The following is a 22,738-nucleotide window of genomic DNA, read 5'->3' on the forward strand; positions in this document are numbered from 1 at the left end:
CTTCGGAGTGATGCCTGTGCTGGTCCTTTCTACTCAAAGTGTTCAATCTGTGGATCAGAAATGCCAACATCACCTGGGAGCTGGTTACAAATGCAGCATGGCAAACTCCTCCCCAAGCCTCAGAATGTGCATTTTTCCAAGATCTCCAAGTGATTTCTTTTTTTATTGTATTGTACTGTATTGTATTGTATTTTTTTTATACGTATTTATTGGAGTATAATTGCTTCACAGTGCTGTGTTAGTTTCTGTTGTACAGCAAAGTGAATTAGCCATATGCATACACCTATCCCCATATCCCCTCCCTTTTGAGCCTCCCTCCCACCCATCCTATCCCACCCCAAGTGCTTTCTGTAAATTAAAGTTTTAGAAACACTGTAACTCACTGGTTCTGCAAGGGCAGTCCCTAGACCAGCAGCATTAACGTCACGCAGGGACTTTTTAAGAAGGCAAGTTCTTGGGCCTAATCCCAGATGTACTGAATTAGAGATGCTGGTGGGAGCACAGCAATAGCTACAAGATTTCCAGGTGATTCTAATGCATGCTAACGTTTGAGAGCTGCTGTTCAAAATGTCATCCTCTTTCCCAGCCTCTCTTGGGAAAGTAAAGAAAATCAATCAACACCTGGTCTGAACTATGATTAATGGAAAGTAGAGTCATGACATCAATTATGTGAGTGACTAAAATATTTATTTACCTCACTTAGCAATAAAGATCTGGCCAAAATTGATACAAATTTGAGAATGGTAATGAAATTACATATGAGTAAATTTTTAAGCATATGTAGCCATTATTTTGATTCAAAATTAATTTCATAGGGGTATTTGATTCATTTAGTCCAAGTTATTCATTTAACCAATAAGATCATGGAAGCTGACAGTTTAAATGATTTGCCCCCTATGAGAGAGGTATAACATCTAAGTCAGTTTGTCATTTTGCCTGTAGATGTCTTCAGTTAACTTTATTTTTTCTGACCATTTTATTTTTCCTGAGTGGAGTTATCACATCTACAAAAGAATCGTAAATGGATGGAATCTGGGGACTTTGTATAGCAACACTCTTATTTTACAGATGAGAATACTAAAGTGTGGGGAAGCATGATGAATACTTTCATGTTACTGTATGGTTGGGACATTCTGGGCAAAATAAAGTACATGCTATAAATAAAGAAAATAATATAACATTTTCCTAGATCATTCATTTCTCATATTCTAAGGGCATAGAGCCGCTCATCTATTGTGGAGTCATTGGCTCTCATTCAAAGGATAATAAAACAGATTGTCTCTGGAGCCAAATACTTGGCTTCCTCCTCCTCTTCCCAGTGAAAATTTCTTTACTTTATGAAGATAAGGTCTTTCTCTCTTCCTTTCTTCTCTGGAAGGTGGTAGTTGAGAGGACAACATGTAGCCTACATAAACTCCCAGATTCAAATTGTGAGGTTCCTCTCCTGTGGTGGTGTTGGGGGGAACCTGTAGTATGCATAGGGTTAGCAGGTTCTCTTTCTGTTGCTCTGAAGGGGAAAATGGGGCATAAGGAAGCAATGTGGTTATTGATGTAAGTAATAGTAGTCTGTCCCTGATTCAGAGAACCTGTGTTCGCTTTCAGGGTAGTATAAACACAGTTGATCCTTGAACAACAGTGGGGTTAGGAGCATGTGCTGTCAAAAATCCACATAGAACTTTAGCGTCAGCCCTCCCTATCTGCTGTTCAGCATCTTTGCATTCAACCAACCATGGATTGTGTGGTACAATAGTAAGTATTTAGTGAAAAATCTATGGATAAGTGGCCCTGAAAGTTTAAAGGTCAACTGAAAACATATATAAAGACGTATCTCAGAGATACGCAAGTTTGGCTCCAGACCACCCGACTGCAATAAAGCAAATCTCACAAAAATAGCAAGTCACAAATTTTTTGGTTTCCCAGTGCATATAAAATTTATGTTTACACTATACTGTACTCTAGTAAGTGTGCAATAGCCCTATGCCTAAAAAAAATGTACATATCTTAATTAAAAACTACTTTATTGCTTAAAAAAAAGCTAACCATTATCTGAGCCTTCAGGGAGTCATCATCTTTTTGCAATAATAACATCAGAGATCACTGATCACAGATCACCATAACAAATACAATAATAATGAAAAAGTTTGAAATATTGTAAGAATTACCAAAATGTGACAGAGAGATAAAAAGTGAGCAAATGTGGTTGAAAAAACTGGTGTCAATAGACTAGTTCAGTGCAGGGTTGTCACAAACCGTCAATTTGTAAAAATCACAATATCTGTGAAGAGCAATAATGCAAGACCTAATAAAGTATGCCTATATTAAAAATGTATCAGAAGTCTCACAGAGGTGAAGAGACCCAACTGAAACTCATTTTATAATTGGTGCAAATGGTAAAACTTTCTGTCTTGTTCTAGATTTATTCTGTTGTCATTTTGCTTGGACTTTCTCTGTAGCCCAGCCTACTTTGTCTACTTGACAAAGGAGGTAAATAGTTAAAATAGACGATTTGAATCATGCAGTTAGCAAGCCTGGTTAATTTAGAAAAATAGCTTTATATTTTCTTTGAACAGTTAATGGGTTTCAAATTATCCTGTTAAATGTAAAGTTCAGGCAGACCTAAGTTTTTCCTCTAGTGTCTGCCACCCTTTGACTCATAAGCCTCAGTTTGTTTATATGAAAAATAGGGATAATATTATTTACCTTATATAAGCGTTGTGAAAATTAAATGAGACAACAAATTAGTGTAGTATCTAGTACATTTTAAACTACCATAATTCTAATTTAATTCCTAATGTTGCAGATAATGTAACTGAGGTCCCAAAGTGGTTTCCCAGGGGGCATATAGATCATAACAGGGAGAGGAAAGAATAGAACCTACTCTTAGGCTCATGGTTCGTTGTTATATTTCCAGTGAGATTCTTTCTCAATATTACATGAGCTTAACTAACCAAGCCCTCCTTTGGGTTTGCAGGGGAGGAAACAGCTTTCCTTAACCCTCTTACGGTCGCTGGCTGGGTCTGAAAATTAAACTGACAAAGACAGATCAACAGGAGAAAAGCATACAAATTTACTTAATGTCAGTTTTATGTGACATGGGAGACTTCAAAAGGAAATGAAGACCTGAAGAAACAGTTAAACCTGAGTATTTTTATGACAGATTTAATAAAGAATGGAGCAATATGATGGGGCAAAGAGTATGGGGTAAGTGTAGCAGTCAGGGTCGCATCCCTCTGTGTTGGAGGTAAGTGCGTGTCTTTCCTCTGGGTATAGGGAGGGTACCTCTTACATGAGGATTTTTTGCCCTGCTTCAGGGGAGAAGGGGAGATACTCAGAATGACCTTCCTGTTTCTGTGGTTTTCCCAAAATCCTTCAGCTTAAAATATTTAATTTACCAAGGGGCCATATTTTGGGTTCTAATATGGTAGAGTAATGGAGAGAGATGTTTAGAAGTACGGTCCAGGATTAAAAATGTAAAGGAGATATTCATATGAGGAAGAGAAAAATGGTTCTTGGCATTTTAGTTAGGGCTAGGGAGGTACTCAAAAGAGAAGTGGAAGCAACAGTGGAAATAAAAGCATCTTTGATTGTTAAACTAAGACTTCCTTTTGCCTGTATTGAGATTTGACTATTGACCTTGTAGGCTCCATTTTAATTATCTGAAAGAAAAGTCTGAATTGCATCATTAAATTGTCATTTAAGGAGGTACACCCGTATTTTCTGAATCCTAAATATTGGAGGAAAATTAATTCCTCATATGGTTGATTTTCTTGGGTTAAGGTATTAGAGTTAAGATATTTCTATCCCATTCCATCTTGATGCATGTGGCTGGTTACACAGGCCACAAGGTGGTGTCTGTCCACTGGAGGGCAGGTAAGCCTCCAGCACTAATGGGTTAGAGAAAGGATTTAAAAATCATGCTTATCAGCACCAGTGTCAATGTGGTAGAATTAACTCCCCAAAATGGCTGTCACCAGCATCTCCATTCCTAGGGGAGTTCCGGTTGCCTTCTGCCTCTCCAGGAGGCTCTCCAAGATCAGCAAGTGGGTCTGACCCAGGCTCCTTTCAAACTACTGCCTCGATGCTGCTACTTGGAGAATGTGAGATTTTGTATACACTTTAAAAGTGGATTCTCTGTGTCCTCATTCCTTCTTCATGTCTTTAGTTATGGAAAATCTTTTCTGCTACTCTTCAGGTCATTCTCATTGAAGGCTACTCTGTAAGTAGTTGTGATTTTGGTGTGCCTGTGAAAGGAGGTGAGCTCAGGGTCTTCTTTCTCCACCATCTTGGCCTCACCTCAGCATTTTTTTTTAATAGCTCATCTTTTGGGGAATTTTCCAAGGCATTCATTAGAGTTAGAAAAAAGCAAAATAGTTCTATTTTTTCTCATATATCATCAGCTTATATTTATTAAATTACATAATTAAAACTTCCATGAATAGGTCTGAAAACAAAGATAACTGATTTTTGGTAAATATAAAACTCAAGCAGAAAGGACAATCTGTGTACTGGTGCACTAGAGAGACTAGAGAAAGATAATTATGCTTAACTACTTATTTTATTCATTATATTTTCTTGAGATTTAATGAAACGTCATGGATTTTTCTCACATAAAATTTTTGATGCCAAAATCTAAATATGCTAAATTTTAAAAGAGTTCTCACAGTTGATATTTTAGATTGGCAGCCTTATCAACACATGGATTGCAAACTTCAGCAATCAACCTCATGAGCTCTTTTAAAAGATAATATTGTTGACCTTTGGCATTGAAAAATTTTTCCCTTAGTATTGGTTCTAAAACGTGTATGATTTTCATTATGTCCTAGGGTAATTTAAGGAATAATCAAAATTAACCATCATTTAAACCATCAAATTCACATATTAAAACATATTCCCTGATTTGAATCCTCCTCAAACTAGGTTAGTTTCAGGATTATTTTTTTTTAAGTTTCTTTAGTTTTAAATCATGTAACTATAGAGATAATATCCATTTCATAAAAGCATTGAGATGATTAATCAATGATTTCTAAGTGTATCGCAGATAGAAATTGTAGACCTCAGTGATGAAAATTATAAATTATAATTGTTCTCACCCTTCACCTTTTGGAGACAAATTTGAAATACCAGATGGATGAAGTTTGAGGACTGATTAATAGAAATAGAAAATACATTTTCATGAAGCATCTATGAGCTCATTTTAAAGTGCTTAAAGAAAAAAATATAGCTTTATTCATTTATAAGAAAAATTTTATAGAGAGAGTATATTGTGATTTGCAGCCGAAAGAGTGAGATTCAGGGAGAAACTCTTATTGTAAGACTTTTATTATTTAGTTGTATAACCTCTAAAGTCTAGAGGAGGAAAGAGTATTTCAAGTAAGTTTGGCATTGTCTAGAAAATACTCTCACTCTATACAATTTTTCTTATAAATGAATAAAGCTATATTTTTTCTTTAAGTAAAAACAGAAGTTCAAAACTGTTCTATTGACCCCATTGTAATAATAAGGAAGGCTAATATGTCACCTAAAGGAAACTGGTGGAGGTAAAATCCTTAGAAAAGAAGTCCAATCTGAACTGGATACAAAATAGATACCAGGAGGAGAGCATTCTAGAAGGAGGTCCTAAGTTTTATTCAGAGGGCAAAATTGTTGGAGGAATGGGAGATTTAAAATCCGTTATCAGGATTACTGAATATCCAAGGCCTATATACACTATTTACATCTCTTAAGACAGATTAGGGGAAGGATTTTGAAACTGTTTTCAGACAATGTGGGTTCCTTCTGTTATGTATACTGTTGACACTTAAAACGAGCCTCAGTAAATCCTTCAAGGGTTCTGCTAATAAATTGTGAGGTTGAGTGCTATGTAAAGCTAAAATTTGTAGATGAAAGGGTATTATATATTTATGATATTTGCATATATGATGTTTTATGTGCATTTGTCTCCTCTTACTTCTAAGGTTTTTGTATGCCTAGACCTAATTACCTCTCACCATGATAATCACCCTGTTCTATGTAAAGTAAGCAGTCAATAAATAATTAGGATGCTTTTTCAGGTCCAGGAAATTGCAAATTTTTGGATTTTTTAAAAATTATCATGGTAACCACATTCTATTGCTTTACTGCTGTTATAGGTAGACAAATCAGAAAGAAACGTTCGTAAAGATGATTGAATTTTGAGACTTTGGAAAAACTTTCAGTTATTCAATCAAGATATTCTCTCCCATCAAATACTTTTAACACAATTTCTCCAGTTTTAAAATTTGAATTTTGTGAATGTGCGAGACCTAGATACAGAAAGGTTTGAGGAGTTGTTTTTCTTTGTATTGTTTTGTTGGTACTTCTGTTGATCACCAGCATGACAGTGAGACCACAGTTGAGAAGAAAGCTGTTGTACAGTTGAAGGAGGCACATTAGATGTAGAGGAGGTGAGCTGGGGGAAGGCATAGCCCAAGGGAACTAGAATCTAAAGAGATGACTGATGTTGGTGCTGTAGTCACAAACATATGAATGGAAGTAACAGCGACAGGCAACAGTGGCTTAAGAATTTGTACCTTACAGGCAGAGTCTGAAGCGTGTTGGCAGCACATGGCAGAAGTGCTAGGGGAAGAGGTCAAGGGGGTTGAAAGATTGGTGGTTTAGAGAGGCAAAGTGGCATAAAGAAAAGACAAGGAACGCTGTTTGGGGATGATATTAGCTCACACACATGTTGCTTCTACCCTAGGTTGTGTCATAAAGACTCCAGCATTATTTTCATCGTTGGAAATGACTCTTGCCAACAAAGTGTGATTGGCGTGCATAAATTGAATAAACAAGTTTTAATGTATGACCTCTTCAATTGCTTCTGGTGACTTCCTTATGTAAGAACAAGGCTATTACACAAGTCAAACTATTTACATTGTTTCTAACCATCCTTTCTCCTTGACTCCTCCTCATGTCCCACTACCCTTCCCAGTTACTCAAGTTGTTTGTCTCTTTGACAAGAAGGATTGAAAACCAGTCTTCTATTTCGTGTCTGAATCTGAAAACTATTGGGCAGAAAGCTGACTTCTGCTTGGAAGCTGAATTTTTTCTTCTTTGGCCACAGTCTGATGCATAGTCAACTACACATTAGGAGATAAAAGGCTTTCCGCCAATTCCAATTAAAGAATTGGAGAAAGGAAGTCTTAGTGAATACAGATCATTCATTCAGCTACCTTTTGTGAGCACCTAGATAAGCCATGGCCAATGAATGTAAGAATTTGCAAGATTTCTCTAAATCCGATTTCTTGTTTTTGGATATCCTCTATTTCTTTCTAATAATTAGTAACAAATCCCTTGAAAATGAGAGAGGGCTTCACAGAAAGAGCAGGTAATTGAGAGGACTCTATGTGGAGTCATGTTCTATAACTGTTCTGGAGTCATACTTCCTTCTCTCTTTGCTTGGAAAATGCTCTGACTCAGTGCCCTGGAAAAGTGGTCTATTGGTATCCCAGCAATACAGTGTTTTATTAAGATAGAGAAAGATGAAAAATGTGCTATCCTGAGACACTTTATAACTAATCTATCACTGTTGGACTTGAGGACATGGGGAGAGGGAAGGGTAAGCTGGGACGAAGTGAGAGAGTAGCATTGACATATATACACTACCAAATGTAAAATAGCTAGCTAGTGGGAAGCAGCTGCATAGCACAGGGAGATCAGCTCAGTGCTTTGTGATCACCTAGAGTGGTGGGATAGAGAGGGTGGGAGGGAGACGCAAGAGGGAGGGGATATGGGGATATATGTATACGTATAGGTGATTCACTTTGTTATACAGCAGAAACTAACACAACGTTGTAAAGCAATTATACTCCAATAAAGATGTTAAAAAAAGATATACTCAGTAAAGTTATTAATGACTTCAATTTATTTTTTATTTCTCTAAAGAAACTTTTTGTCAAATAGGAAATGAGAGAAATAGATCTGGTTGCAAAGATTACTCATGCTTTCCTTTCCTATGTGAAGAGTACAAGAACTTCTGGAAAAACAATGTTAATCTATCAGGGACAAAACAATGTTGATGTCTCTGCTACGTGGTCTATCAAAAACTGCATCAAGAAAATAACACATTAGTGCAATTTTTAAGGAGTGTTTCAGATCCAAAAGTCCAAAGAAATTCACACAATAATTACTTTTGTTATTTCATCTTTGTTGGTTTCCCTCCAAGTTATTTACCTCCAAGAATGTTTTTCTTTTCTGTCCTGTTTTCTTTCACCAACAGATAATTTTTATTTAGGGAATCCTGCTTTTTATCACTATTATGAGGCTTGTACCTTTAGAAATTTATTGTTCTGTTTTCCAAAGCCAGTTAGATATTCCTCTGGCATAATTTAATTATAGACTTTAAGATTTCACATTGTTTAATCCCCCTCTTCACCAATCGACTGTAAATTTGATTTGCTTTCACACTAAGCATAGTGCCTGGCACAAAGGCAATGGTTATGAAATCTTTGGTAAATGGATGACAGTATTATTTGCCAGAATTCTGGACACATTCATGGGATATGAACTATTTTAAACTCTTCAATTAATGAATCCATGTGTAACAATATGATTTTTGCCCTTAAAGTACAATAAATATTTATTGATGATGTTGACGCTGACACAGTTACCAGAATAAAGATTGAAGACCCACAGACCTCCCTGCAAGAGAAGGATGGATAATAAGCTTCTGTTTCCTATTGAATTGTACAAACACATAACAAATATTGATATTGATATTGATATTGATATTGATATGACTAGGAAAACAATTTTTCTTGTTTAGACTAGTTAAAATAAGATTTCCTTCATGGTGGAGACATAGTCATTGCTTTAGGTAGGATGCATAATGCCCTTGTGTTACTGCCTTAGTTGAATGATGTGTTTTTGTTTTTTGTTTGTTTGTTTGTTTTGGTCATGCTTTCTTTTTATTTCGTTTGCATTTCCAAATGAGCTTCTCTTCAGGACTTCAAATTGATTCATTTGTGTATCCTCCCAGATCTTCCATTGTGCTTATATTGTTCTGTGATATTTTTGCTGTTGTTTGTTTGTTAGCTTGGTCTTTTTTTTTTTTTTTTTTTTTTAATCTCAGCACTGGAAGAATGCTTTATCACCAAACCATGGTGGTTATTAATAGGCTGATGGGCTAACTGGGCATTTCATATGTTTATTTTTATACAAAAGAAGGATAACTTTTGTTGTTATTGCTCTGCTTATGTAATTGCTGTGCTTAAAGTAAGAATTTTTTTTAACAGTTTTCAAGTTTTGTGAGTTTATCCATTAAACAGATTTGGAACAGGTAATGGGTATTGAACTGTGATTTGTGCATCCTTCATACCCTGTTGATTTTGAGATATGTCAAGATTTTATTTCCTCATTTTGTGAGCAAGATAAAAATCTGATTCACACAAATAAGCAAAAAAAAACTTTACACACGGCATTCTTTCTGTTACACCAGTGAGCTCTTTACATACTAATATTGTAGCTCTCCAAACAGTTCTTATATAAGGTTTTAGAACAACTAGCCTACAAAATCATGCTCAGAATTGCATGCTGCTATGGTTGAAAAAAATGCAAGGCCCATGATGTCAAGTTCTGCACTTGGCTTTTTTATTCCTTGTGCCAAAAGGTAGTGTGGTGCATGGTACATATTCAAGAAATGTTTGGTGAAAAAAATTGTGCAGCCTGAAATGAATGGTTCTGTAGGGAAATGCATTCTAGTTTGCAGTCTTGAAAATTCTTTTCATTTGTATTTGTACATATACATGAGGCTTCTTTAAGAATGAGAAAATAATAATTATTTATTTTGAACAGCTATTATTCGTTAGGCAGTGTGCTAAGTGACATGTATAATTTCCTTAATTTTTCAATTTTATGATATTGACTTTATCCCATTTACAGGATGAGGAAAATGAGGGAGGAAAGTATATCTGGAGTCTTTAAAAGCAGAAGGGTTTTCTCCATTTGAGTTGATGTAAGAGTGGTTCTGTTTGAAGTCAGGTAAGAGATAAGATACATTTTTATACTTTCTGGACCTGTGAAACCACTATTTCAATTAATCTACACCTAACTGTGCCATGTTGACTTAGAAAAATGACTTACCAACTTATATTTCCAACTTATATTTTTCAAATAAGTAGATTATAGAATGAAATAAAAATGCATATTTTAGCAATTAAGCAAAAACACAATAATTTATAATAATATGTTTTTCTCTTAATAGAAACGTTTAGGTTTATCACTTTAAAACACCAACGCAAATAGAAATGTAAGATATGAAAGACTAAAGGCCAAAACAACCACTGTATTATCTATTAATGCAATTTCAAGGCAACTGGCACCATGGTATCTGTTTTCCCTGATAGCAATATTACTATTTAATCTCTTATTATAAATTTAAGAGTAAACATTAATAGTTTGTGCCATTTGATTAAAATGTAAATCACCCCAAATCTTTGGGGATTGTCACCCATTCCTTGTTTACAGATGCATGAAACTAGAACATTTTCCTTTTAATATAAGAACAGTGACTTTTCTTAGAAATCACATCACTGACCCATAGAGTGTTTGTGCATACTTGTCAGAATGGGATAGGTTGAAAAGAGGCAGCAGGAAAAAATACCTTCCTATCAATTATTTGTGTCAATAATTACCTGCTTGTCATGCAGAGGTGAGGATAATGAGGGTGGAAGAAGGAAGGAGGATGGGAAGGGAATAGCCTGGTGGGTTTTAAATCCAGGCATCACTATTTTCTTGACCACAATAGAAGTATATTTTTACATAATTCATGCATTACAGAAACAAGAATGAAAAAAGTAATCAGGAAGCAAAAATGCATTGATTATTAACTATTTTTGCAATAGAATAAACTTTTCTGAGGATCACAATATCACTCAATCTCCATCTATTCCCTAGCCTTGAGAGGCATATTTCTCCATGAGCAGGTCTTTGGTAGAAACACTAAGTCCTGTGGCATCACCTCAAAGGGCTTTACTGGGTGTGTGTGTTTATCAGGGATTCTTTTTCCAGCCAGCCTTAGACATAGCTCGTCTTCATATTCATCAGCTGATAAATGAATTTGGTAGCTTAGTGATAGAAACCTAGAGTCCATTAACAAGAAAACACAAAAATAAGTCTAAGACAATAAAAGAATATCCCAAATATTTGGGAAATTCTATATTTAATGGCTTGTATAAATGTACTTCTATGTTATGTTCTGTATATGAAGAAAGGAAGAAAGGATCCTTCTCAGCAGAGAGCTTTATTTTTAGTGGAATTTATATTTATTATCCTTTTATTAACTGTGTAGGTTATGTCTTTTCTGCTATAAAGAGTAGTTCTTCCCATATTAAGAAAGAAACAAGAAGGAAGGAAGGATGGTAGAGAGGTCAAGGTAGGGAGGGAGATTGACATGGAGGTCAGTCACTGGACCCCACTTCCCTCTGCAGCTACTTTCCTTGGAAATCTTTCGGTAAGAATTGGTTTCATTTTTCATTATTCATTCCCTTTCTAACACCCTTCATTTTGATTTCTACCACGTTGTATTGCCATCTAATTGTCTGCCAGTGGGTACCACAATAAGCTTGCAGAATGGCATTTTGATTTTATAGGCTAGGTGGGAAACAGGATCAGGGAAGTTCAAGGTCACCCCGTTTGTCAATGGTAAGCTGAGATTAAAACTGAGGTTTTCAAGACTAAAATGTGTATTTCAAAATCTCCTCATTTCAGTGTCTTCCTTTGTCTTCATTCATTGGTCTGATATTAAAGCCTTCCATGCTTTCTCCTAAACCTCTATTTTTATCTTTCTCTCTCAGGGATGCTTTACAAAGACACCTTGCATAGCCAATTTAGTTGGATAACAATTTTGAAATTGTTGGGAAACACTTATTGGATGGGGTGATCACTAAGCCCCAAGACTTCATATACAGTTGTCACTTGTTATCTCTGTGGGATATGCAGATACCAAAACCCTAGGATGCTCAAGTCCCTTATATAAAATGGTGTAGTATTTGCATATAAGTGACACACATTCTCCCGTATATTTTAAATCATCTCTAAATTACTTATAATACCTAATACAATGTAAATGCTATTTACATAGTTGTAAATACAACACAAATGCTATGTAAATAGTTGCTGGTGCGTAGCAAATTCAAATTTTGTTCTTTGGAACTTTCTGGAATTTAAAAAGAATAATTGAATATTTTCTATCCACAGTTGGTTGAATCCTCAGATGTGGAACCCATGGATACAGAGGGCCAATGGTACATTTAATCTGGACAAAAATGAGACAGGTCAGGGCCAGGCTGAAACCTGTGGGTGTTTCAGGAAGTCTAATTTGCTCCCCCCTCAAACAATATTCTTCAAATATTTGTTTAGCATTTAATTAGACAGGACAATGAGCCTTGGATAAGGAATAAGCACAGAAGTGATACCCCCTAAGGTTACCACAGAAACACAGTCCACTTTGAGAATAAAAGCTCTACAATTTCTCCTCTGCAAACAGTCAAGTTATGTTAGTGGCCTTTGACAAGGATGGGGTAGGGAGTTGCTGAGCGCTCACAGTGCCCCTTCCCAGTCCAAATGGCTAATTTAAGTGTTCCTTCTCACCACACACAATAATCTTTCTTCAAGAAGTTTCTAGAAATGTAACTGCCTTTATCTCATATATAGGGGATGTTCTCAGACCCTTCTGATTGGTGCTCTGAATGTCTGATCCAGATAACCTGACTTTACTTTTTTTCCCCATTTATTTATTTATTTATTGTTGGCTGCGTTGGGTCTTCATTGCTGCGGGTGGGCTTTCTCTAGTTGCTGTGAGCAGGGGCTACTCTTCATTGCAGTGTGCAGGCTTCTCATTGCGGTGGCTTCTCTTGTTGCAGAGCACGAGCTCTAGGTGCACAGGCTTCAGTACTTGTGGCACACGGGCTCAGTAGTTGAGGCATGGGGTCCCTTGAGCGCAGGCTCAGTAGTTGTGGCGCATGGGCTTAGTGGCTCCGCCAGCATGTGGGATCTTCCCAGACCAGGGCTCGAACCCGTGTCCCCACATTGGCAGGTGGATTCTTAACCACTGTGCCACTAGGGAAGTCCCAGATAACCAAAATTTAATTTTTGTTTGCTTGTTTGGTGGGTTTTTTTTTTTTAATTTTAGAAATTTATTTATTTTTTTATACAGCAGGTTCTTATTAGTTATCCATTGTATACATATTAGTGTATGTATGTCAATCCCAATCTCCCAATTCAACATACCACCCTCCCTGTCACTTTCCCCCCTTGGTGTCCATATGTTTGTTCTCTATACCAGATAACTTGACTTTAAATTCTCACTGATAACAGCATTATTATTTCCATTTAATGGAAGCATATCAGCATTTAAACCCTGGTGGGAGTTCAAACTCCATGCTCTTTTTGAAGTAATATACCAACTTTTCTACCCTCTTTGCTACCTCAGAGTCCTTACTTGCTCCATTTGACCTGCCTGGAATGCCTTTTTACTTGTTACTTGGCCCACTGCATTGACTCTGGCTACTCTTGTCTACTTGATTATCTTCCCAACTTTGACTGCTGTGATATAATTCCAAGCTAGTTTTATTCATCTCTCTAAGACTACTCTTCTTCAGTCTTACAATTCCTGGTCCCATAGTTTAAGTGTTTCTTCTTCATCCATCTACGTTCATGGCAGAAGTTACCTTAGAGATTCAATGGGAATTGATTGTACCCCTTCCACCTCTTGTCTTCAATATGTTCTCACTGCCTCAGTTTTCCCTCCCTGCCATGGTCTCTAAGATTTTTACTTGCATCACTAAGATTTCCTCAAAGATGAAATTCTGCATTTCCAGATGCTAGTGGATATTTCCACTTCAACACCTACCAAGACAGCATTGATTTTTTAAATCAAATTGGCCCCTGCCCTCTCCCCTTTTAAGCCAGATTACTCTCCATCCATCTTACCACTGCCAGTATAAACAACCTTTTTGTGACTCTTGTTTCCCATGGCTTAATTTCCATCATGGCTGCTTTGTTTCTGTTATCTCTGCTTCCATAAAGCTCATCTCTCACCTCTTAATGCCAAAACCCTTAGGAGAGGTTCTAACTGATCTCTCTGCATCCATATCCTTTTCCACCAGCACATGTTCTATGTTCCTGTAGGGTTAGCCTTCTGAAAATCTAATTGGTATCAATATCTGTCACCTGTCTGTTTACAAAACCCCAGTATCTTCCTCTTGTAGGAGATTGAAATCCATACTCCTTGGTACCTCCAAGCAGGCCCAAAGTTACTTCACCTTTGTTTTCATTTTGTTCTCTCAAGAGCATATTTCTTCACTTTATTCATCGATTCCCAACAGACCTGCTCTTGGCATCTCCCACTGGCCCAGGATGCCTCTTTTCCTGTCTTTATCTACCAAACCCTAGTCATTTTCAAGGCCAAGATTCACTAGTACTTCTTTCATGGATTCTTCTCAGACAACCCCACTGGGAAAGGATCTCACTGTTTCTGGACAGCCCTAACTTCAACCAGATCTGTATGTAGCCAGTGAATTCAACCATCACTCAGTAATTTCTAGCTGCCTGTAGGTCAATACCTTTCACAGTGGCAGGTAGAATTGATCAGGGAAACATATCCATCTATCATGAAGACAGCCAAAATGACTCGATCATTCATGACCAGTCATGATGCCATCCCTTTGATAGGGAAGACAGCCCCTGTCACACTGGTCCCCTTTCAGTGTCTGCATCCGGCTACAATCTTTAAGTAAAGGGGAAAAAAAGGCAAATTGTGACTACTGTTCCGCTTCATACTTTATGTTTTAAACTGTGTCACATACATTTTTGGGCATAATTATAAGTCACTAAATTTTATTGGCATAAAGAGAGAACTTTACAGTTTTAAAAAGACAAATTTATTTTTGGTTGCTGAATCAAATGCGATTTAAAGTTTCAGGATGTTTACATTTTATTAGTAACAAGTTGATAGCACATGGGTTTCTTTCTGTTTCTTACAAAGTCAGCAGCCCTACTTTCACACTCTATTTTGTTCTATTATCAGAGGAGTTTTTTGATACATGTATAAGCAAATATTTTCTTATAGTGCAGCAGAACTGGGATGCTCAAATGTTTTAACAAATCAGGTTTTCCAGTTAATTTGGGTTTATTCAAACCCAAGATACTGAATGTCTTTGATTACTCAGGAGTATTTCTAGATATGAGACATCCTAAGATTGTATTTCAGCATATTCATCTGCATATCATGAAGTTTTTGTAAGTATAAACTTCTTTCGAGTTTTACAGAACTGCTAATCTCTATTTAAAATTGGCAAATTTTCTTGTCACCAGTTTGCTTTATCAATTTCTCAAGTAAAAATACAATACAAAATAAGTGAGTAGCTAATATTTATTGAACACCTAGTACATGATAGGTAGAGTTGCCATATTCCATGAATAAAAGTACAACACACTCATTTGAATTTCAGATAACAATAAATAATTTTTTTAGTAGATGTATGTCTCATAATACTTGCGGCATATATATGTACTAAAGAATTCTTATTGCTTATCTGAAATGTAATTGGAGGTTCCATATTTTATCTGGCAACCATAAATATATGGATTATATCTTTGTTTTTATCAGTTTATGAGTTAGTTGTCAGAATTAACCCATTTCACAGACGGAAAGACTGAAGCTTAGAGAGTTTAAAGAAATTACCCAAAAGTCATAAGCTAGTAAGTGAAAGGAGTATTTGTTCCCAGGTCTGCTTAATTTCAGAACTGAAGTTCTTCATCTTATTTCCTCACACTAAATTCCTAGAATTGGAATTTCTGGCTGAGAAGTTACAGATAATTTAAAGGCTTTTGATTATTATTAACTTGCCATCCAGAATGTGTACAAATTTACAGTCCCAATAAGGTCTATTTCCCTGACCCCTCACCAACATTGGTAAGATTTTCAGAAATCCTTGCTACTTTAATTAATAAACCATAAAATAACATATTTGCTTATTTAATTTTAGTGAAGTTGTACCCTTTTACATGACTATTTGTATTCTTTTGTGAGGTAAGTTTCTTTAAGTTTGAAAATTTGAAAGCCATCGGGGTGATGTTTCTGCAGGTTGATTCTTAAACTCGAGAGTGCACGAGATCACCTGGAGGGCTTGTTAAGATACATATTTCTGGTCCCCACCTTCAGAACTTCTGATTCAGTAAGTTTTGGGTGAGACCAGATAATTTCCATTTCTAGCAAGCCCCCAGGTGTTGTCAATGCTGCTGTTCTAGGAGCCATACTTTGAGCATTACTGGTCTATAGGAAGGTTCAAGTTCATAGTATAAAAAAATTTGCCATCCACTGTTTAGCATAATTGTTACTGATCTCCAAGTTATAACTCATTGCCATGCAAGAGGATCACTTTAATAAAAGTCTGAGTACCAAGTTTGACAGAGGACACATTACTTTGATTGGTTTTAAATAATGCAATAAAGTATTTTTTCAACGAATTTGCCAATGAGAAAAAATAAAAGCATCAGCTCTTTAGGCTGCAAATGGAACTTTAATGCTTCTCTTTGTGTTACATATAAAAAGAAATTCTGAGTCTATTAAGAATATGACACAACTTTCCCTGAGTTGTTCAGAGCAGCTTTCACCAAGAAAGAAAAACAATTTGATATGTACTTAATTGAGCATAGCAGTCGGTTAAGTATTGGTAAATAAGTGGTTAGTGCTGTGGAGTCCTTGACCTTCAAGGAACTCCAGACTGTGAAAATGTACCTTTTTAAGCTCTGTGGGCAGGGGCCATGCTTGTCTTGTTCATTATTGTATCCTCAGCACCTAGAACAGTACTGATGTGGTGTCAGTGGTCAGTGCATGGACACTGGGTGAATGTAGGAGAGAGTTCCAAGTTCCCTAACACTGTTGCTCAGGATGACTCCAGATTTTACTTATTTCCTAAGAGGTGTTGGGAAGGAAAAAATATGATAAAGAGGTAAGTTCCCAAGAATAAGGGATGTAACCAGGCTTGGGAACACAGTTCTGGGATGATTTCCTTTAACAGAGTGAAGGGAAGACTTGATATCCTTGTAGAATAACATAAAGTAAGTGAAAAACATCATAATGCCTGACTTGAGGCTGGGAGACTAAGAAGAAATTACTTCTTAGTTAGGAATATGAGTCTTAGAGAGAAGGGGTAGGAATAGGTTAAGAGATTTTGCTCTGCATTTTAAGTTATAATAGCAGGGATTTTGCTCATTGGTAGTTATAACATAAAGACCCATATAAATATGACTCTGTGTTCATTTCTAAGGCACTGAGCCCTACATTGGAGGACAAACTACTGAGGGATCACTTCAGCAGAGAAACCTGGTCAGTATTATCTGAAGTGAGGAGAACTCCACTACTTTCTTCTGCTCAGCACCATATATATATACATATATATATATATATATATATATGTGTGTGTATATATATATATATATATATATGTGTGTGTATATATATATATATATATATGACCCCTGGCTGATTAAAATAAAAAAAGAAGCTTAAATCAGGACCCTACAGAGAGGCACTAATATGCCCCTAATTGTTTGGCACTTTGTAGAAAAAGTGATAAGCTCTTTTAATCAGTCAGACAAGAATAAACAAATAACCCTTTAAAAAAAGTCATCATAGCATGATCATTCTCTTCATCCTAGTTCGCTTGAGGTCTGTGTCCCAGCCTTAAAGGCTTCAGTTCTCCAATGATTTCCCATTTCTGATACATTCCTCAGTATGGGTCATTGTTTCTGGTTTACCTGTTAGCTTCACTTCACATGCCATTTTACTGTAGCTCAAGTCCTACTGTATGCCTTGTATTTCCTCAGGAATGCAATGCTTTTTCTTGGAATTAAGACTTTGCATATGCTGTCAATCATGTATCTCCACATTTATCTACCCCTACTCATTCTTTATTTTTTAACTTGTAGTTTTCTTTGTTTGGTCTTTCTTGAATTTCCCACCTCCTAGCCCTGTGTTAAATGTATTACCCTCCTCTGTGTTCTCCCAGTGACCTGTGCTCACTTTCATCATAACGTTAATTGTATGATATCATTGTTTTATACATACTTGTTTCCTAGTTTACTTTTAGTCCTGGAAATTTCTTGAAATCAAGGACAGTTTCAACCATCATTATTCATTGGATACTAGACACTCAATAAGCTGTATAGATGTTCACTACATCACAGTTGAATGGATACACAAATGAATGAAGCCAGCAGAGCTAAGAAACCAGGTGCATTTCAAGAAGTGGTTTGAAAGGAAAAATAGTCATGGGAAAAATTGGCACAGTAGACAAGACCAGAATATAGGCTTTCTTATAATTATCCTGATATATCTTTCAAAAATCAATTGTTTGAAATTTCCATTTAAAGGTAAACATTCTTAGTTGCAAAAATTAAAGCCTAGTCTATCTCATTTAAAGTGAAAGGAACTTTACAAAGGACATTAAGAGGTATCCACATTTTTCAAGAGGACAAAAGTTAAGTTCTGGCTGGGTAGCCAGCAACTATCTAATACTCATATTATAGTTCAGGTGCCTCTAGAGGAAACTTTACACCCATAGCTGCCAGACACACATGGCTTACACCAGAGCTCTGAGCCTGAGAGTATCTGCTTAGACCTCTGTTGTTGCTGCTTCTGAGAATTGAACATCCTTCTGCCCTTTGCCACCTTCACATAATTCTGCCCTCTTCACATCACTCTCTTCCTAAAATAAATCTCAGGATCATGTTTCTGACTAGTCCATCTACAGAACCTGAATACATGTGTCCCAGCTGCGAGAGGCTGGCAAAAGGCTTTTCTACTTGGGGAAACAGGACTCATTGAATAGAAAGCTACAAAATTTAGAAGGTAAGTTCAGAAAGTTCGAATAAAACAAATGTCCACACTACCACCTTAAGAACATGCATGGGAGCTGGAGGTTGAATTGAGTAGCTTTTGAAATCCCTTTTCCTATGGGACTCTGTTACATCCATTAGCTTCTCCTGCTGGCTTTGATATGTCCTAAAATGTCTTTGAGTTTTGGGTAGAGAGCTTAGTTACCCAGACATTTTTATGGCTCCTAACATTTCAGTGGCAATGTTATTTTCTCTGCTGTTCTTTAGAAGACACACCAGTAAGTATTTAGCTCTCATTCTGTGATCTTCTGGAATGCCCTGACAACCCAAAGTTTTTTTGTTTGATTCAGTTTGAATAAGTGTTACTGACATTTTAAAAGTGAACAAGTTGACACTGAAATTACATCAAATGATGGCAAATAGCAGAAGTTCAAATTTGGTCACCCCAAGCACTTGATGGTTATGCCTGAACCTGAGGTCTTAAGGGAATAAAAAGGCCCAAATTAAGGGCTGACATAGGAAAAGAAGCATTTGGTGGTAATTTTAGCCTTCAGAGCCCCTCAAGGAGTCATGAAGAGTCTTGAAAATGTCCACTTAAAAGGTGAAATTAGAAAATAACGAAGAAAATTCCACTAGATTTGATTTTTACTCAGCTTTCTTCGGGCAGTTTTGTGTGTCTCACTTAGAGTCAGTTGGGTCTCATGATAGATGTTGAAGTCAGCAGAGCTGGGTTACTCTGTGGCACCAATAAACATTTGCTTTAAACACACACGCCATCCTCCAAATACTTTCTCCCTATGCAGTCAATACTCTGATAAGGTCGTAAAACTGAATAGAAATTATTTAGCCAAACTCTTCTGTTTTATTAGCTGAAGAGAATAAAGGCAAATGAATAGGGTGGAGAAAAAAAGGCATTTCCAAATCTCTCAGCAGAACCAGATCTTCTAATGCATTGTCTATAACACCTCATCTTCCCTTATAGATTTATATTCACCATCTCCACTTTATTGTTGCCTACTTATTGATCTCAGGAGTGCTCTCAAACAAGTCACAAGAATATCAAGTATTGTGTTTTCTTAGCACTCAGGCCACTTAACTTTGCAGCATTTAATCTGTGGACCATGTTCCTGTTTTGCCTCTCTTTTACCCCAAATTCTATGGCAAGGCAGGCTTTTGTTTGCCTTGCCTATATTTCCAGTTCTGTCCCTGACTCTGCTTCCTTCCTTTGTTTCTAAAAGTGGATATTTCTATCCCTGGTTCTTTTCCCAGTATTCTGTACACATTGACAATTGACAGTCAAACATTGAACCCTCTACAAGTCTTCAACAATCACATCTATTTAGATGATTTCCCAAATTTATGCCATACCATAGCTGATCATGGCTGTTCAAGATTCAGGAGATGTGTCTTACCTGAGTGGCTATTTCCCAACTTTAACCCTTATTAACTGCAGGACCTTGGGCAAGGTATTCAACCTCCCTGGGCCTCAGTTCCTCACCTGTAATATGGGAATAAAAATAGTACACCTATCCTATTGAAATGTATATGCATTCAAATGGCTTAGTATTTGTTAATGCTTAGATAATTATCTGGCAGGGTAAAGTGCCGTATACATAGATGAAAGAAATAAAACATAGATGGGGAAACCATTAGCACATAGGTGGTAATGTGGCAGACATGGAAAGAGGATAAATGAGGAAACCCTCAAAAATACATGCATTTGTAAGTTCAGGGAGTAGGAGAGGAGACCACATAGAGTGAAACACCCTACCCTGGACCGAACGTTAATGGATTTTCTCATGCTTTCCACCCTCATGACTGCTTAGCTCACTCTGCTTCCTCTTGCTAGATTATCACCTTTCCTCTTGCCCACCTGTCTTACATAATACAAATCTTCCTGGTTCTTCAGAGTTTACTCCAGATGACTCCTCAGTAAAGTACTTTGTATTGAGATCACCATCCCTCTTCTTGAGATGATCTCATTGTTATTTGAGTATCTTCCAAAAGTATATGTAAAATTTCTTTGGGTATAAAATTTGTGTCATACACAAGTTTGTCTTCGTCAGGTCCCCTGATATCCTATCTTCCCTATAGCTGGTATTCACTTTTCAAAACATTGTCAGATAAAGGAGCCACATAGTGAATCACTGTAGGTTATGAAGGACGGTGTGTGTGTGTTTAGTGAAAGGGAGGAAGAGAGAGGAAAATTGGAAGGAAAATTAGCGAGTAAGTCCACCAACTTTCTCCACATAGTTCTGTAGGATATATAACACAGTTGTAATAGTTTAGCACAAATATAAATATGTCAGCCAACACTTCCATGTTTTTCTGACAACTATTTCTTATTTCTCATAGAGAGATCTTGGAGTCAAAGCCTTTTGAGTTTTTCTGACCCAATCCTCTGATGAGGACACTGAGTGTAGGGAAGTAGAGTACCTGTGTGACGTTCCCCCATAGTTCACTGAGAGGTAGCAGGAGTCATAGAGACTTGGTGTCTCCCATTGCCTCTGCTGATTGGTAACTATGTCATTTGAAGCAGCTCCAAGCCTGTTTGTTTTTACCTGTGAAATTAGCTGAATATCTGTCTAGCCTTGTACGTAACTTAATGGAGGTTCAACAAAGAGTGACCATTGCATGTTTTTTTGTTTGTTTTTGTTTTTAGTAGTGTGATTCAGCAAAGATGATGTTGCCCACATGAAGCTCATCTGAAGTGACACCACTGATGCAACTATGGCTGTTTGTGTGGGGAATGGCAGGTCAGGGGCTATAATCTGGGTCTCTTGTTTCTTAATCTGGGGATGTTACTGGTGGCTTGGTACATTTTGTGAAATAAAGATAGGCTACCTGATATAATAAACCCAATATTTCAGTGGCTTTATGTAATATATAATAGAATTGTATTTATCGCCCATGTCACAATCCAATGCAAGAAAAGGGAGAGGGACTCTGGTCTATTCAGTTCTCTGTGGACCCAGGCACCTCCCAACTTGTCCTCTCAATCCAGCTAGATGACTAGGAAGGATAGCTGAGGATTTGCAGGAATGAGGTGTCCAAGTGGAGGACCTTACTCTATCCTGCATTCCTCTGGCCAGATTTTAGCCCCATGACTGGATCTGTCTGGAAAGAAATGCAACACAACAGTGTGAATGGGAAGGAAAGGGGAGTTGGTGAATGAATAAGCTGTTTCTATCACCAATGCCTTTTTTTTTAAGGTTCCAAAGTACAGTGTCTGTAAATGATTCCATTTAACCCTATTCTTGAGGAAATTGCAGGTCATGGGAATTGTATTTGCTTACATAAGGCTTTATCTAATGCTCATATCATACAATTCTTTAAACAGAGTTCATAAAACTAGTTGTAACACTATGATATCTTAAGAATTTTGGGGTACATGGCTTTTATTTTTCAATTTTTAATCATGGATACCACATGGCTTTCATGGGGTTCTATTAGGAGGAGGATGATTCTACTGTGTCCAACATTTTTTTTGTTTTGTTTTAATGCAAACATGGAAGTAAATTTAAAATGTGTATCATTTGCTCATGTTCCATTGAGTTAAATGGTTTTCGTTCCAACCAACTTGGTTTAATTTATTAATTTTAAAAATTTAAATATTAAACATTAAAAAAACAATAAGTTTTCATGCCATAGATAATCTTGAACAATTAGGTTGATTCTTGAAATCAGTATGCCTGACTATTAGATTAATATAAATGTTCTGTATGACTTGGAAAATACAGTGGGGAATATAGAAACTTTGACTAAATATCCTGAGCTTCACAGGAGTATCAGAACCACTGTTTAAAAAAAAAACAACAACAAAAAAGACATCCATATCCTGTGTCTGTGTCTGGAAAGGAATTCAAAGTATTTTGTGGTA

At 36.7% G+C, this 22,738-nt stretch overlaps 1 long non-coding RNA gene across 1 annotated transcript in view; it reads left to right on the top strand.

Moving 5' to 3' along the window:
- LOC309615775 overlaps positions 1 to 22,738 on the top strand; it is a 39,685-nt gene that overhangs the window by 6,843 nt on the left and 10,104 nt on the right. The window contains exon 2 of the long non-coding RNA XR_014237071.1: positions 1 to 22,738. This exon is cut by the window's right edge and continues 10,104 nt beyond it. This is a non-coding gene — a long non-coding RNA (uncharacterized lncRNA).

The sequence above is a fragment of the Balaenoptera borealis genome, assembly GCF_965194805.1.
Source record: "Balaenoptera borealis genome assembly, chromosome: 18".
Classification (NCBI taxonomy): domain Eukaryota; kingdom Metazoa; phylum Chordata; class Mammalia; order Artiodactyla; family Balaenopteridae; genus Balaenoptera; species Balaenoptera borealis.